This window comes from Oncorhynchus tshawytscha, linkage group LG04 (assembly GCF_018296145.1).
Source record: "Oncorhynchus tshawytscha isolate Ot180627B linkage group LG04, Otsh_v2.0, whole genome shotgun sequence".
NCBI lineage: Eukaryota > Metazoa > Chordata > Actinopteri > Salmoniformes > Salmonidae > Oncorhynchus > Oncorhynchus tshawytscha.
The window spans coordinates 74253956-74270235 of NC_056432.1; the positions used below are offsets into that span (position 1 = coordinate 74253956).

At 44.3% G+C, this 16280-nt stretch overlaps 1 protein-coding gene across 1 annotated transcript in view; it reads right to left on the reverse strand.

Moving 5' to 3' along the window:
* Positions 1-16280, reverse strand: part of LOC112222565 (electron transfer flavoprotein subunit alpha, mitochondrial-like) — a 30702-nt gene that overhangs the window by 4772 nt on the left and 9650 nt on the right. The window lies entirely within an intron of this gene.

The following is a 16280-nucleotide window of genomic DNA, read 5'->3' on the forward strand; positions in this document are numbered from 1 at the left end:
TGAGAAGATGATGCGTGTTTGCACACAGAAATACACAGCATGGCCATCAGAGAAACCCTATGACCACAGCCTTACGAGATAGGCTCTCCTAACCAGTAGTCTGGTGAACCAAGTTGCTGTGACCATAAGTGACCAACACCAGAACCACAAACTGAGCCCCAATCCCCCGGAACCCTTTCCACCATACTCTGACCCGATAGGCAGTCAATTCCTGAACATACATCTCAATGGTTTTGACCAGTGTGGTCCTTTAGGGTCTCTGACAGCCAGAGTGTGGGGGCCTGGGTCCCTGGCTGCAACATTACTATCCATTCTCCAGGGAGCAGCACATCAATTGCTTTCAGCTAAATGCACTCACATATGAATATTTCAGTAGGATTTAATGTTTCAGCTGCAGCCCCAGAGGAACAGAGCATCAATTTGTGAACACAGTTCTCCCGGAGTTAAAAGCCAGGCCGGATAATACAGTATGAAAGGCACTGTCAATCCAGAGGCCTTTTTTCCCCCCAGACTGGGAGAGAGAAAATAAAAAATAGAAAAGCTTCTCCCCGTTAGCCTCCAAGTAGGTCCCCAGCTGGGTATAAACAGCTTTTTGAAAGTTTTCCACTACAAACTGCTAGACTTGGGGGGGTCATTTAGCCCTGGATGTTTTTAAAGTATATGTAGGGAGAGGAGGAGAATGGCCAGACGATTTGCCAAGCTTGGGCAGTTTTTCCCTCTTCTTCTGCCTGTCTGTCTGCTTGCCTGTCTGGTGTTTGGTCTCTCCACAGCTGCTGTGAGCCGTGGCAGCAGGGCAGGGACTTGGTGCACTCGCTGGCCTGTTAATAAAATCCCCCAAAGTGATGCTGAAACCCAGTGGTTCACACAGCACAGCTCCCCTCAGGTGTGAGAACACAAGCTCCTGTACACACAGCCAGATTGTGACACAACGGAATTAATCAACCAGGTGATCACGGGATGCTGCTGTGTGCAAACAGACAGCAAAGGACAACAGGTTGGCTAACGATACTAAATACTGTTAGACTGGCTCGGTGGCATCTCATGAGTCCTATAACTGGTTTGACAGAAGAATCTATGATATTCAATGCCTTGAAAAGCATATGAAAAAAGGGTAAAAGTGGTCCCACTAGAAGTCTTTATTTTGTTATATTTCTACTGTTGGCCTACATGTGACAAAGCTTGTAAAGATGAGAAAATTATAAAGTCATCACTTGAAATTATTACTTTAGTCCTCTAAAATCATAAGTAAAAGACTATATCAACCTGCATCATTCAGAAACCACCAATGCCTATACAGTGCTCTCACTTAACAATAGCCTTATATTATAAATCTTTCAGTCTTTGTTCCTTATGACAAAACCTGAAACAATTGTATGTCATTATTTTAATCAATTGTTATCATATCCCATTTCAAGTTAAATACTTAGTCTTTGTAAGTAATTAACAAGAATACAATAATTGAAAACGTTATTAATTTTGCCAGCGTTTTTTTGACTGGTACATTGAGTCAAGCGGAGGTGTTGCTCTCCTCATTTAAGTGACACGGCATCTTGTAAAAGCCACTAATAACTTTTATCCTGATGAGTGCAGTTCATAATAAAATACACGACAACACATGTGTAAACTAAAACAGGCCACTGACAGTTACACTAATAAGGTCATAATGGCCCAGGTTCCTGAAGCCAACAATGCAGAAATGCCCGCAGGCAGCAATCAAAAATGTATCCTAATTATCATGTGAATACTGCATCACCTCTGAAGAATGATAAATTATAAATCCACAACATGGTTCCCCTCTCAGACAGGCATGAGGAAAGATGTGATTTCTTTTGGGGGGGGGGGAGCATTTCTGAAGGCTTGTCATGGAATTATGGAGATAGACATACCATCCACTGCTTACTGTGTAGGGAATATACCTATAACTTTAAATATAGACAGTACCAGTCAAAAGTGCAGACACACCTACTTAATTAAGGGTTTTGCTTAATTTTTACTATTTTCTACATTGTAGAATAATACTGAAGACATCAAAACTATGAAATAACACATATGAAATCATGTAGTAACCAAAAAATGTTAAATACATCAAAATATATTTTAGATTCTTCAAAGTTGCCACCCTTTGCCTTGATGACAGCTTTGCACATGCTTGGCATTCTCTCAACCAGCTTCACCTGGAATGCTTTTCCAACATTCTTGAAGGAGTTCCCACAAATGCTGAGAACTTGCTGGCTGCCTTTCCATCACTCTGCGGTCCAACTCATCCCAAACCATCTCAGTTGGGCTGAGGTTAGGTGATTGTGGAGGATAGGTAATCTGATGCAGCACTCCATCACTCTCCTTCTTGGTTAAATGTCCCTTACACAGCCTGGAGGTGTATTGGGTCATTGTCCTGTTGAAAAACAAATGATAGTGGGACTAAGTGCAAACCAGATGGGATGACATATCGCTGCAGAATACTGTGGTAGCCATGCTGGTTAAGTGTGCCTTGAATTCTAAATAAAATCACTGACAGTGTCACTAGCAAAGCACCCCCACACCACCTCCTCCATGCATCACGGTGAGAACCACACATGCAGAGATCATCCGTTCATCTATTCTGCGTCTCACAAAGACACGGCGGTTGGAACCAAAAATCTTACATTTGGACTCATCAGACCAAAGGACAGAGTTCCACCGGTCTAATGTCCATTGCTCGGGTATTTTGGCCCAAGCAAGTCTCTTCTTATTGGTGTCCTTTATTAATGGTTTCTTTGCAGCAATTCGACCATGAAGGCCTGATTCACATAGTCTCCTCTGAACAGTTGATGTTGATGTGTCTGTTACTTGAACTCTGTGGAGTATTTATTTGGGCTGCAATCTGAGGTGCAGTTAACTCTAATGAACTTATCCTTATCCAGAGGTAACTCTGCCTTCAGATTTTTCCACATACCGGACACCATCACAAACCTGGTGAAGTCGTACTTCCAGGATCTGCAGTTCTGCTTCACCACCTCAGAGTTCACCACCTCATGGCAGTGCCTGAATGTAGGTATAATGGCGGGATGTACCATTTCTCTGTTGGCATTCACAATGGCAATGGAGGTTATCATCAGATCCTCAAAATGGGTTGCTGGTGGACAGCGAGTCGACTCTGGTTTCCGCCTCCCTCCACTCAGAGCCTACATGGACGACATTACAACATTGACCACTACTGTCCCATGCACCAGGAGACTGCTCAGAAAACTCGAGGAGAACATCAGCTGGGCCCGTATGAAGATTAAACCATCCAAGTCACGCAGCATCTCGATTGTGAAGGGAGTACTCTCTGACCTGAAATTCTTCATCGGAGATGACCAAATCCCAACAGTGTCTGAGCAGCCGGTAAAAAGCCTTGGAAGGTGGTATGATGCAAGCCTGAAGGACAAAGACCAGGTGCAACAGCTGTGCAAAGACATCAATAGTAGCCTACAGTCCATCGACAACACCCAGCTACCTGGAAAGTTAAAGGCCTGGTGTCTGCAGTTTGGTCTCCTACCCCGGGTGTTGTGGCCCTTAGCACTGTATGAGGTTCCAATCTCAACAGTGGAGAAGATGGAAAGAGGAGTCACAGGCTACTTAAAGAAGTGGCTCGGAGTTCCACGATGCCTTACCACCATAGGCCTCTATGGAGATGGTGTCCTCAAGCTGCCCCTCACCAGTCTAACAGAGGAATTCAAGTGTGCAAAAACCAGGCTCCAGATGACACTGAATGAATCTCGAGACCCAGTGGTGAGCAACAACGCGCCGACCTTGGCAACTGGGCGAAAATGGAGGCCAGGAAAAGCAGTCCAGGAGGCAACAGCAGCCCTCAGACATGCTGACATTGTGGGTCATGTTCAGCAAGGGAGAGGAGGCCTTGGGCTAACTAGCCGTGCTGCTTGGAGTAAGGCCACTGCACCCGAGCGGCGGAAGATGGTAGTGTGGGAAGTACGCCATCAGGAGGAGGCTGCAAGGTGGGCCAAGGCAGTCTCTCTTGCCAAACAGGGACAGATGATCAGCTGGAAGGATCTGTGGGCCATGAAGGGAGGCGGTTGAGCTTTTCCATCAGAGCAACATATGACGTCCTTCCAACACCAGTTAATCTTCACCAATGGTATGGTGAAGATCCGGACTGTGCCCTCTGTTCCATGCCAGCCAACCTCAGGCACATTCTCACAGGGTGTAAAACAAGCCTCACCCAAGGACGCTACACTTGGCGTCACAACCAAGTCCTTAAAAACCTTGCGTCCGCCCTGGAGGATAAGCGAGCTGCCACCAACTCCCTACCACCCACAGCAGCATCACACTCCTTACGGACAAACTTTGTCCGCGAAGGGGCTAAACCAACGAAGAGCGGCTCTACACCATTAGAGCGAGACCAGCTGTGCTTGGCCCGCGACTGGAAAATGCTAGCTGACATTGGCCGGCAACTTGTGTTTCCTCCGGAGATCGCAACCACCACCCTAAGACCTGACATGGTGCTCTGGTCCCGTTCGCTCAATAAGGTCTTCATCATTGAGCTCACAGTACCCTGGGAGGACTCAGTAGATGAGGCTTATGAGCGAAAACATCTGCGCTATGCTGATCTAGCTGCCGAAGCACGGCATCATGGCTGGAACACAGAAGTCCGACCAGTGGAGGTGGGCTGCAGAGGTTTTGTGGCAACATCTACAACCAGACTGCTTAGAGACCTGGGAATTAAGGGCCAGAGCCAGCATTCGGCAATCAAAGCTGTATCGGAGGCGGCAGAAGGCAGCAGTCAGTGGCTCTGGATGAAGAGGAAAGACCCCAGCTGGGCCCTGAAGTGAGAGGGCCAGGAGGTATGCGGTCAACAATGCTTGACTCAGGGAGGAGGACGCCCCTGCCATGCATAGTCCCATGGGATGTTGGCTATCAACAACAAGGCAACTCCTATGACTAATTGGGAATGGGACGCAAGCGTAGGATTGATCACCCTGTCGCTGGCCGCCTTTGGGGAGGGTGTATAGTGTGAAAGGCCGAAACACCCTAGGAACCAAAGGTACACCACTGACGATGCGCTCCCCAAATTTCACCACGCTCACTGTTCATTAACTCTTGGAAGTGCTTGCACAAAGGATAGTAACATCTCATCCTGTGTTCTTGGAATCTGGGTCTTCCTTCCTTGGGGTGGTCCTCATGAGAGACAGTTTCATCATAGCGCTTGATGGTTTTTGTGACTGCACTGACTGACTTTCATGTCTTAAAGTAATGATGGAATGTGGTTTCCTCTTTGCTTATTTGAGCTGTTCTTGCCATAATATGGACTTGGTATTTTACCAAATAGGGCTATCTTCTGTATACCACCCCTACCTTGTCACAACACAACTGATTGGTTATCTTCTGTATACCACCCCTACCTTGTCACAACACAACTGATTGGTTATCTTCTGTATACCACCCCTACCTTGTCACAACACAACTGATTGGTTATCTTCTGTATACCACCCCTACCTTGTCACAACACAACTGATTGGTTATCTTCTGTATACCACCCCTACCTTGTCACAACACAACTGATTGGCTATCTTCTGTATACCACCCCTACCTTGTCACAACATAACTGATTGGCTATCTTCTGTATACCTCCCCTACCTTGTCACAACACAACTGATTGGCTATCTTCTGTATACCTCCCCTACCTTGTCACAACACAACTGATTGGCTATCTTCTGTATACCTCCCCTACCTTGTCACAACACAACTGATTGGCTATCTTCTGTATACCTCCCTACCTTGTCACAACACAACTGATTGGCTATCTTCTGTATACCTCCCCTACCTTGTCACAACACAACTGATTGGTTATCTTCTGTATACCACCCCTACCTTGTCACAACACAACTGATTGGTTATCTTCTGTATACCACCCCTACCTTGTCACAACACAACTGATTGGTTGTCTTCTGTATATACCACCCTACCTTGTCAAAACACAACTGATTGGTTGTCTTCTGTATACCACCCTACCTTGTCACAACACAACTGATTGGTTGTCTTCTGTATACCACCCTACCTTGTCACAACACAACTGATTGGTTATCTTCTGTATACCACCCTACCTTGTCACAACACAACTGATTGGTTGTCTTCTGTATACCACCCCTACCTTGTCACAACACAACTGATTGGTTATCTTCTGTATACCACCCTACCTTGTCACAACACAACTGATTGGTTGTCTTCTGTATACCACCCCTACCTTGTCACAACACAACTGATTGGTTATCTTCTGTATACCACCCCTACCTTGTCACAACACAACTGATTGGTTATCTTCTGTATACCACCCCTACCTTGTCACAACACAACTGATTGGTTATCTTCTGCATAACACCCCTACCTTGTCACAACACAACTGATTGGCTATCTTCTGTATACCACCCCTACCTTGTCACAACATAACTGATTGGCTATCTTCTGTATACCTCCCCTACCTTGTCACAACACAACTGATTGGCTATCTTCTGTATACCTCCCCTACCTTGTCACAACACAACTGATTGGCTATCTTCTGTATACCACTCCTACCTTGTCACAACACAACTGATTGGTTATCTTCTGTATACCTCCCTTACCTTGTCACAACACAACTGATTGGCTATCTTCTGTATACCTCCCCTACCTTGTCACAACACAACTGATTGGTTATCTTCTGTATACCACCCCTACCTTGTCACAACACAACTGATTGGCTATCTTCTGTATACCACCCTACCTTGTCACAACACAACTGATTGGTTGTCTTCTGTATACCACCCTACCTTGTCACAACACAACTGATTGGTTGTCTTCTGTATACCACCCTACCTTGTCACAACACAACTGATTGGTTATCTTCTGTATACCACCCTACCTTGTCACAACACAACTGATTGGTTATCTTCTGTATACCACCCTACCTTGTCACAACACAACTGATTGGTTGTCTTCTGTATACCACCCCTACCTTGTCACAACACAACTGATTGGTTATCTTCTGTATACCACCCTACCTTGTCACAACACAACTGATTGGTTGTCTTCTGTATACCACCCCTACCTTGTCACAACACAACTGATTGGTTATCTTCTGTATACCACCCCTACCTTGTCACAACACAACTGATTGGTTATCTTCTGCATACCACCCCTACCTTGTCACAACACAACTGATTGGTTATCTTCTGCATAACACCCCTACCTTGTCACAACACAACTGATTGGCTATCTTCTGTATACCACCCCTACCTTGTCACAACATAACTGATTGGCTATCTTCTGTATACCTCCCCTACCTTGTCACAACACAACTGATTGGCTATCTTCTGTATACCTCCCCTACCTTGTCACAACACAACTGATTGGCTATCTTCTGTATACCACCCCTACCTTGTCACAACACAACTGATTGGTTATCTTCTGTATACCTCCCCTACCTTGTCACAACACAACTGATTGGCTATCTTCTGTATACCACCCCTACCTTGTCACAACACAACTGATTGGTTATCTTCTGTATACCTCCCCTACCTTGTCACAACACAACTGATTGGCTATCTTCTGTATACCTCCCTACCTTGTCACAACACAACTGATTGGTTATCTTCTGTATACCACCCCTACCTTGTCACAACACAACTGATTGGCTATCTTCTGTATACCACCCCTACCTTGTCACAACACAACTGATTGGTTATCTTCTGTATACCACCCCTACCTTGTCACAACACAACTGATTGGTTGTCATCTGTATACCACCCTACCTTGTCACAACACAACTGATTGGTTATCTTCTGTATACCTCCCCTACCTTGTCACAACACAACTGATTGGCTATCTTCTGTATACCTCCCCTACCTTGTCACAACACAACTGATTGGTTATCTTCTGTATACCACCCCTACCTTGTCACAACACAACTGATTGGCTATCTTCTGTATACCACCCCTACCTTGTCACAACACAACTGATTGGTTATCTTCTGTATACCACCCCTATCTTGTCACAACACAACTGATTGGTTGTCTTCTGTATACCACCCTACCTTGTCACAACACAACTGATTGGTTGTCTTCTGTATACCACCCTACCTTGTCACAACACAACTGATTGGTTGTCTTCTGTATACCACCCTACCTTGTCACAACACAACTGATTGGTTGTCTTCTGTATACCACCCTACCTTGTCACAACACAACTGATTGGTTGTCTTCTGTATACCACCCTACCTTGTCACAACACAACTGATTGGTTATCTTCTGTATACCACCCTACCTTGTCACAACACAACTGATTGGTTATCTTCTGTATACCACCCTACCTTGTCACAACACAACTGATTGGTTGTCTTCTGTATACCACCCTACCTTGTCACAACACAACTGATTGGTTGTCTTCTGTATACCACCCTACCTTGTCACAACACAACTGATTGGTTGTCTTCTGTATACCACCCTACCTTCTCACAACACAACTGATTGGTTATCTTCTGTATACCACCCTACCTTGTCACAACACAACTGATTGGTTATCTTCTGTATACCACCCTACCTTGTCACAACACAACTGATTGGTTGTCTTCTGTATACCACCCCTACCTTGTCACAACACAACTGATTGGTTATCTTCTGTATACCACCCTACCTTGTCACAACACAACTGATTGGTTATCTTCTGTATACCACCCTACCTTGTCACAACACAACTGATTGGTTATCTTCTGTATACCACCCCTACCTTGTCACAACACAACTGATTGGCTATCTTCTGTATACCACCCCTACCTTGTCACAACACAACTGATTGGTTATCTTCTGCATAACACCCCTACCTTGTCACAACACAACTGATTGGCTATCTTCTGTATACCACCCCTATCTTGTCACAACATAACTGATTGGCTATCTTCTGTATACCTCCCCTACCTTGTCACAACACAACTGATTGGCTATCTTCTGTATACTCCCCTACCTTGTCACAACACAACTGATTGGCTATCTTCTGTATACCTCCCTACCTTGTCACAACACAACTGATTGGTTATCTTCTGTATACCACCCCTACCTTGTCACAACACAACTGATTGGCTATCTTCTGTATACCACCCCTATCTTGTCACAACATAACTGATTGGCTATCTTCTGTATACCTCCCCTACCTTGTCACAACACAACTGATTGGCTATCTTCTGTATACCTCCCCTACCTTGTCACAACACAACTGATTGGCTATGTTCTGTATACCTCCCCTACCTTGTCACAACACAACTGATTGGTTATCTTCTGTATACCACCCCTACCTTGTCACAACACAACTGATTGGTTATCTTCTGTATACCACCCCTACCTTGTCACAACACAACTGATTGGTTATCTTCTGTATACCTCCCCTACCTTGTCACAACACAACTGATTGGCTATCTTCTGTATACCACCCCTACCTTGTCACAACACAACTGATTGGTTATCTTCTGTATACCTCCCCTACCTTGTCACAACACAACTGATTGGCTATCTTCTGTATACCTCCCCTACCTTGTCACAACACAACTGATTGGTTATCTTCTGTATACCACCCCTACCTTGTCACAACACAACTGATTGGCTATCTTCTGTATACCACCCCTACCTTGTCACAACACAACTGATTGGTTATCTTCTGTATACCTCCCCTACCTTGTCACAACTGATTGGCTATCTTCTGTATACCTCCCTACCTTGTCACAACACAACTGATTGGTTATCTTCTGTATACCACCCCTACCTTGTCACAACACAACTGATTGGCTATCTTCTGTATACCACCCCTACCTTGTCACAACACAACTGATTGGTTATCTTCTGTATACCACCCCTACCTTGTCACAACACAACTGATTGGTTGTCTTCTGTATACCACCCTACCTTGTCACAACACAACTGATTGGTTGTCTTCTGTATACCACCCTACCTTGTCACAACACAACTGATTGGTTGTCTTCTGTATACCACCCTACCTTGTCACAACACAACTGATTGGTTGTCTTCTGTATACCACCCTACCTTGTCACAACACAACTGATTGGTTATCTTCTGTATACCACCCTACCTTGTCACAACACAACTGATTGGTCATCTTCTGTATACCACCCTACCTTGTCACAACACAACTGATTGGTTATCTTCTGTATACCACCCCTACCTTGTCACAACACAACTGATTGGTTGTCTTCTGTATACCACCCCTACCTTGTCACAACACAACTGATTGGTTATCTTCTGTATACCACCCCTACCTTGTCACAACACAACTGATTGGCTATCTTCTGTATACCACCCCTACCTTGTCACAACACAACTGATTGGTTATCTTCTGCATAACACCCCTACCTTGTCACAACACAACTGATTGGCTATCTTCTGTATACCACCCCTATCTTGTCACAACACAACTGATTGGCTATCTTCTGTATACCTCCCCTACCTTGTCACAACACAACTGATTGGCTATCTTCTGTATACCTCCCCTACCTTGTCACTTGTCACAACACAACTGATTTGCTATCTTCTGTATACCACCCCTACCTTGTCACAACACAACTGATTGGTTATCTTCTGTATACCTCCCTACCTTGTCACAACACAACTGATTGGCTATCTTCTGTATACCACCCCTACCTTGTCACAACACAACTGATTGGTTATCTTCTGTATACCTCCCCTACCTTGTCACAACACAACTGATTGGCTATCTTCTGTATACCTCCCCTACCTTGTCACAACACAACTGATTGGTTATCTTCTGTATACCACCCCTACCTTGTCACAACACAACTGATTGTCTATCTTCTGTATACCACCCCTACCTTGTCACAACACAACTGATTGGTTATCTTCTGTATACCACCCCTACCTTGTCACAACACAACTGATTGGTTGTCTTCTGTATACCACCCTACCTTGTCACAACACAACTGATTGGTTGTCTTCTGTATACCACCCTACCTTGTCACAACACAACTGATTGGTTATCTTCTGTATACCACCCTACCTTGTCACAACACAACTGATTGGTTATCTTCTGCATAACACCCCTACCTTGTCACAACACAACTGATTGGCTATCTTCTGTATACCACCCCTACCTTGTCACAACATAACTGATTGGCTATCTTCTGTATACCTCCCCTACCTTGTCACAACACAACTGATTGGCTATCTTCTGTATACCTCCCCTACCTTGTCACAACACAACTGATTGGCTATCTTCTGTATACCACCCCTACCTTGTCACAACACAACTGATTGGTTATCTTCTGTATACCTCCCCTACCTTGTCACAACACAACTGATTGGCTATCTTCTGTATACCACCCCTACCTTGTCACAACACAACTGATTGGTTATCTTCTGTATACCTCCCCTACCTTGTCACAACACAACTGATTGGCTATCTTCTGTAACCCACCCCTACCTTGTCACAACACAACTGATTGGTTAAATTCTGTATACCACCCCTACCTTGTCACAACACAACTGATTGTTTGTCTTCTGTATACCACCCTACCTTGTCACAACACAACTGATTGGTTGTCTTCTGTATACCACCCTACCTTGTCACAACACAACTGATTGGTTGTCTTCTGTATACCACCCTACCTTGTCACAACACAACTGATTGGTTATCTTCTGTATACCACCCTACCTTGTCACAACACAACTGATTGGTTATCTTCTGTATACCACCCTACCTTGTCACAACACAACTGATTGGTTGTCTTCTGTATACCACCCCTACCTTGTCACAACACAACTGATTGGTTATCTTCTGTATACCACCCTACCTTGTCACAACACAACTGATTGGTTGTCTTCTGTATACCACCCCTACCTTGTCACAACACAACTGATTGGTTATCTTCTGTATACCACCCCTACCTTGTCACAACACAACTGATTGGTTATCTTCTGTATACCACCCCTACCTTGTCACAACACAACTGATTGGTTATCTTCTGCATAACACCCCTACCTTGTCACAACACAACTGATTGGCTATCTTCTGTATACCACCCCTATCTTGTCACAACATAACTGATTGGCTATCTTCTGTATACCTCCCCTACTTTGTCACAACACAACTGATTGGCTATCTTCTGTATACCTCCCTACCTTGTCACAACACAACTGATTGGCTATCTTCTGTATACCTCCCCTACCTTGTCACAACACAACTGATTGGTTATCTTCTGTATACCACCCCTACCTTGTCACAACACAACTGATTGGCTATCTTCTGTATACCACCCCTACCTTGTCACAACACAACTGATTGGTTATCTTCTGTATACCACCCTACCTTGTCACAACACAACTGATTGGTTATCTTCTGTATACCACCCCTACCTTGTCACAACACAACTGATTGGTTATCTTCTGTATACCTCCCCTACCTTGTCACAACACAACTGATTGGCTATCTTCTGTATACCACCCCTACCTTGTCACAACACAACTGATTGGTTATCTTCTGTATACCTCCTACCTTGTCACAACTGATTGGCTATCTTCTGTATACCACCCCTACCTTGTCACAACACAACTGATTGGTTGTCTTCTGTATACCACCCTACCTTGTCACAACACAACTGATTGGTTGTCTTCTGTATACCACCCTACCTTGTCACAACACAACTGATTGGTTGTCTTCTGTATACCACCCTACCTTGTCACAACACAACTGATTGGTTATCTTCTGTATACCACCCTACCTTGTCACAACACAACTGATTGGTTGTCTTCTGTATACCACCCCTACCTTGTCACAACACAACTGATTGGTTATCTTCTGTATACCACCCCTACCTTGTCACAACACAACTGATTGGTTATCTTCTGTATACCACCCCTACCTTGTCACAACACAACTGATTGGTTATCTTCTGCATAACACCCCTACCTTGTCACAACACAACTGATTGGTTATCTTCTGTATACCACCCCTACCTTGTCACAACACAACTGATTGGTTGTCTTCTGTATACCACCCTACCTTGTCACAACACAACTGATTGGTTGTCTTCTGTATACCACCCTACCTTGTCACAACACAACTGATTGGTTGTCTTCTGTATACCACCCTACCTTGTCACAACACAACTGATTGGTTATCTTCTGTATACCACCCTACCTTGTCACAACACAACTGATTGGTTGTCTTCTGTATACCACCCCTACCTTGTCACAACACAACTGATTGGTTATCTTCTGTATACCACCCCTACCTTGTCACAACACAACTGATTGGTTATCTTCTGTATACCACCCCTACCTTGTCACAACACAACTGATTGGTTATCTTCTGCATAACACCCCTACCTTGTCACAACACAACTGATTGGTTATCTTCTGTATACCACCCTACCTTGTCACAACACAACTGATTGGTTGTCTTCTGTATACCACCCCTACCTTGTCACAACACAACTGATTGGTTATCTTCTGTATACCACCCTACCTTGTCACAACACAACTGATTGGTTGTCTTCTGTATACCACCCCTACCTTGTCACAACACAACTGATTGGTTGTCTTCTGTATACCACCCTACCTTGTCACAACACAACTGATTGGTTGTCTTCTGTATACCACCCTACCTTGTCACAACACAACTGATTGGTTGTCTTCTGTATACCACCCTACCTTGTCACAACACAACTGATTGGTTATCTTCTGTATACCACCCTACCTTGTCACAACACAACTGAGTGGTTGTCTTCTGTATACCACCCCTACCTTGTCACAACACAACTGATTGGTTATCTTCTGTATACCACCCTACCTTGTCACAACACAACTGATTGGTTGTCTTCTGTATACCACCCCTACCTTGTCACAACACAACTGATTGGTTATCTTCTGTATACCACCCTACCTTGTCACAACACAACTGATTGGTTATCTTCTGTATACCACCCCTACCTTGTCACAACACAACTGATTGGCTATCTTCTGTATACCACCCCTACCTTGTCACAACACAACTGATTGGTTATCTTCTGTATACCACCCTACCTTGTCACAACACAACTGATTGGTTATCTTCTGTATACCACCCCTACCTTGTCACAACACAACTGATTGGTTATCTTCTGTATACCTCCCCTACCTTGTCACAACACAACTGATTGGCTATCTTCTGTATACCACCCCTACCTTGTCACAACACAACTGATTGGTTATCTTCTGTATACCTCCCCTACCTTGTCACAACTGATTGGCTATCTTCTGTATACCACCCCTACCTTGTCACAACACAACTGATTGGCTATCTTATGTATACCACCCCTACCTTGTCACAACACAACTGATTGGTTATCTTCTGTATACCTCCCCTACCTTGTCACAACACAACTGATTGGCTATCTTCTGTATACCACCCCTACCTTGTCACAACACAACTGATTGGTTATCTTCTGTATACCTCCCTACCTTGTCACAACACAACTGATTGGCTATCTTCTGTATACCACCCCTACCTTGTCACAACACAACTGATTGGTTATCTTCTGTATACCTCCCCTACCTTGTCACAACACAACTGATTGGCTATCTTCTGTATACCACCCCTACCTTGTCACAACACAACTGATTGGTTATCTTCTGTATACCTCCCCTACCTTGTCACAACACAACTGATTGGCTATCTTCTGTATACCTCCCCTACCTTGTCACAACACAACTGATTGGTTATCTTCTGTATACCACCCCTACCTTGTCACAACACAACTGATTGGCTATCTTCTGTATACCACCCCTACCTTGTCACAACACAACTGATTGGTTATCTTCTGTATACCTCCCCTACCTTGTCACAACACAACTGATTGGCTATCTTCTGTATACCACCCCTACCTTGTCACAACACAACTGATTGGTTATCTTCTGTATACCTCCCCTACCTTGTCACAACACAACTGATTGGCTATCTTCTGTATACCACCCCTACCTTGTCACAACACAACTGATTGGTTATCTTCTGTATACCTCCCCTACCTTGTCACAACACAACTGATTGGCTATCTTCTGTATACCACCCCTACCTTGTCACAACACAACTGATTGGTTAAATTCTGTATACCACCCCTACCTTGTCACAACACAACTGATTGGTTGTCTTCTGTATACCACCCTACCTTGTCACAACACAACTGATTGGTTGTCTTCTGTATACCACCCTACCTTGTCACAACACAACTGATTGGTTGTCTTCTGTATACCACCCTACCTTCTCACAACACAACTGATTGGTTATCTTCTGTATACCACCCTACCTTGTCACAACACAACTGATTGGTTATCTTCTGTATACCACCCTACCTTGTCACAACACAACTGATTGGTTGTCTTCTGTATACCACCCCTACCTTGTCACAACACAACTGATTGGTTATCTTCTGTATACCACCCTACCTTGTCACAACACAACTGATTGGTTGTCTTCTGTATACCACCCCTACCTTGTCACAACACAACTGATTGGTTATCTTCTGTATACCACCCCTACCTTGTCACAACACAACTGATTGGTTATCTTCTGTATACCACCCCTACCTTGTCACAACACAACTGATTGGTTATCTTCTGCATAACACCCCTACCTTGTCACAACACAACTGATTGGCTATCTTCTGTATACCACCCCTACCTTGTCACAACATAACTGATTGGCTATCTTCTGTATACCTCCCCTACCTTGTCACAACACAACTGATTGGCTATCTTCTGTATACCTCCCCTACCTTGTCACAACACAACTGATTGGCTATCTTATGTATACCACCCCTACCTTGTCACAACACAACTGATTGGTTATCTTCTGTATACCTCCCCTACCTTGTCACAACACAACTGATTGGCTATCTTCTGTATACCACCCCTACCTTGTCACAACACAACTGATTGGTTATCTTCTGTATACCTCCCCTACCTTGTCACAACACAACTGATTGGCTATCTTCTGTATACCACCCCTACCTTGTCACAACACAACTGATTGGTTATCTTCTGTATACCTCCCCTACCTTGTCACAACACAACTGATTGGCTATCTTCTGTATACCTCCCCTACCTTGTCACAACACAACTGATTGGTTATCTTCTGTATACCACCCCTACCTTGTCACAACACAACTGATTGGCTATCTTCTGTATACCACCCCTACCTTGTCACAACACAACTGATTGGTTATCTTCTGTATACCACCCTACCTTGTCACAACACAACTGATTGGTTATCTTCTG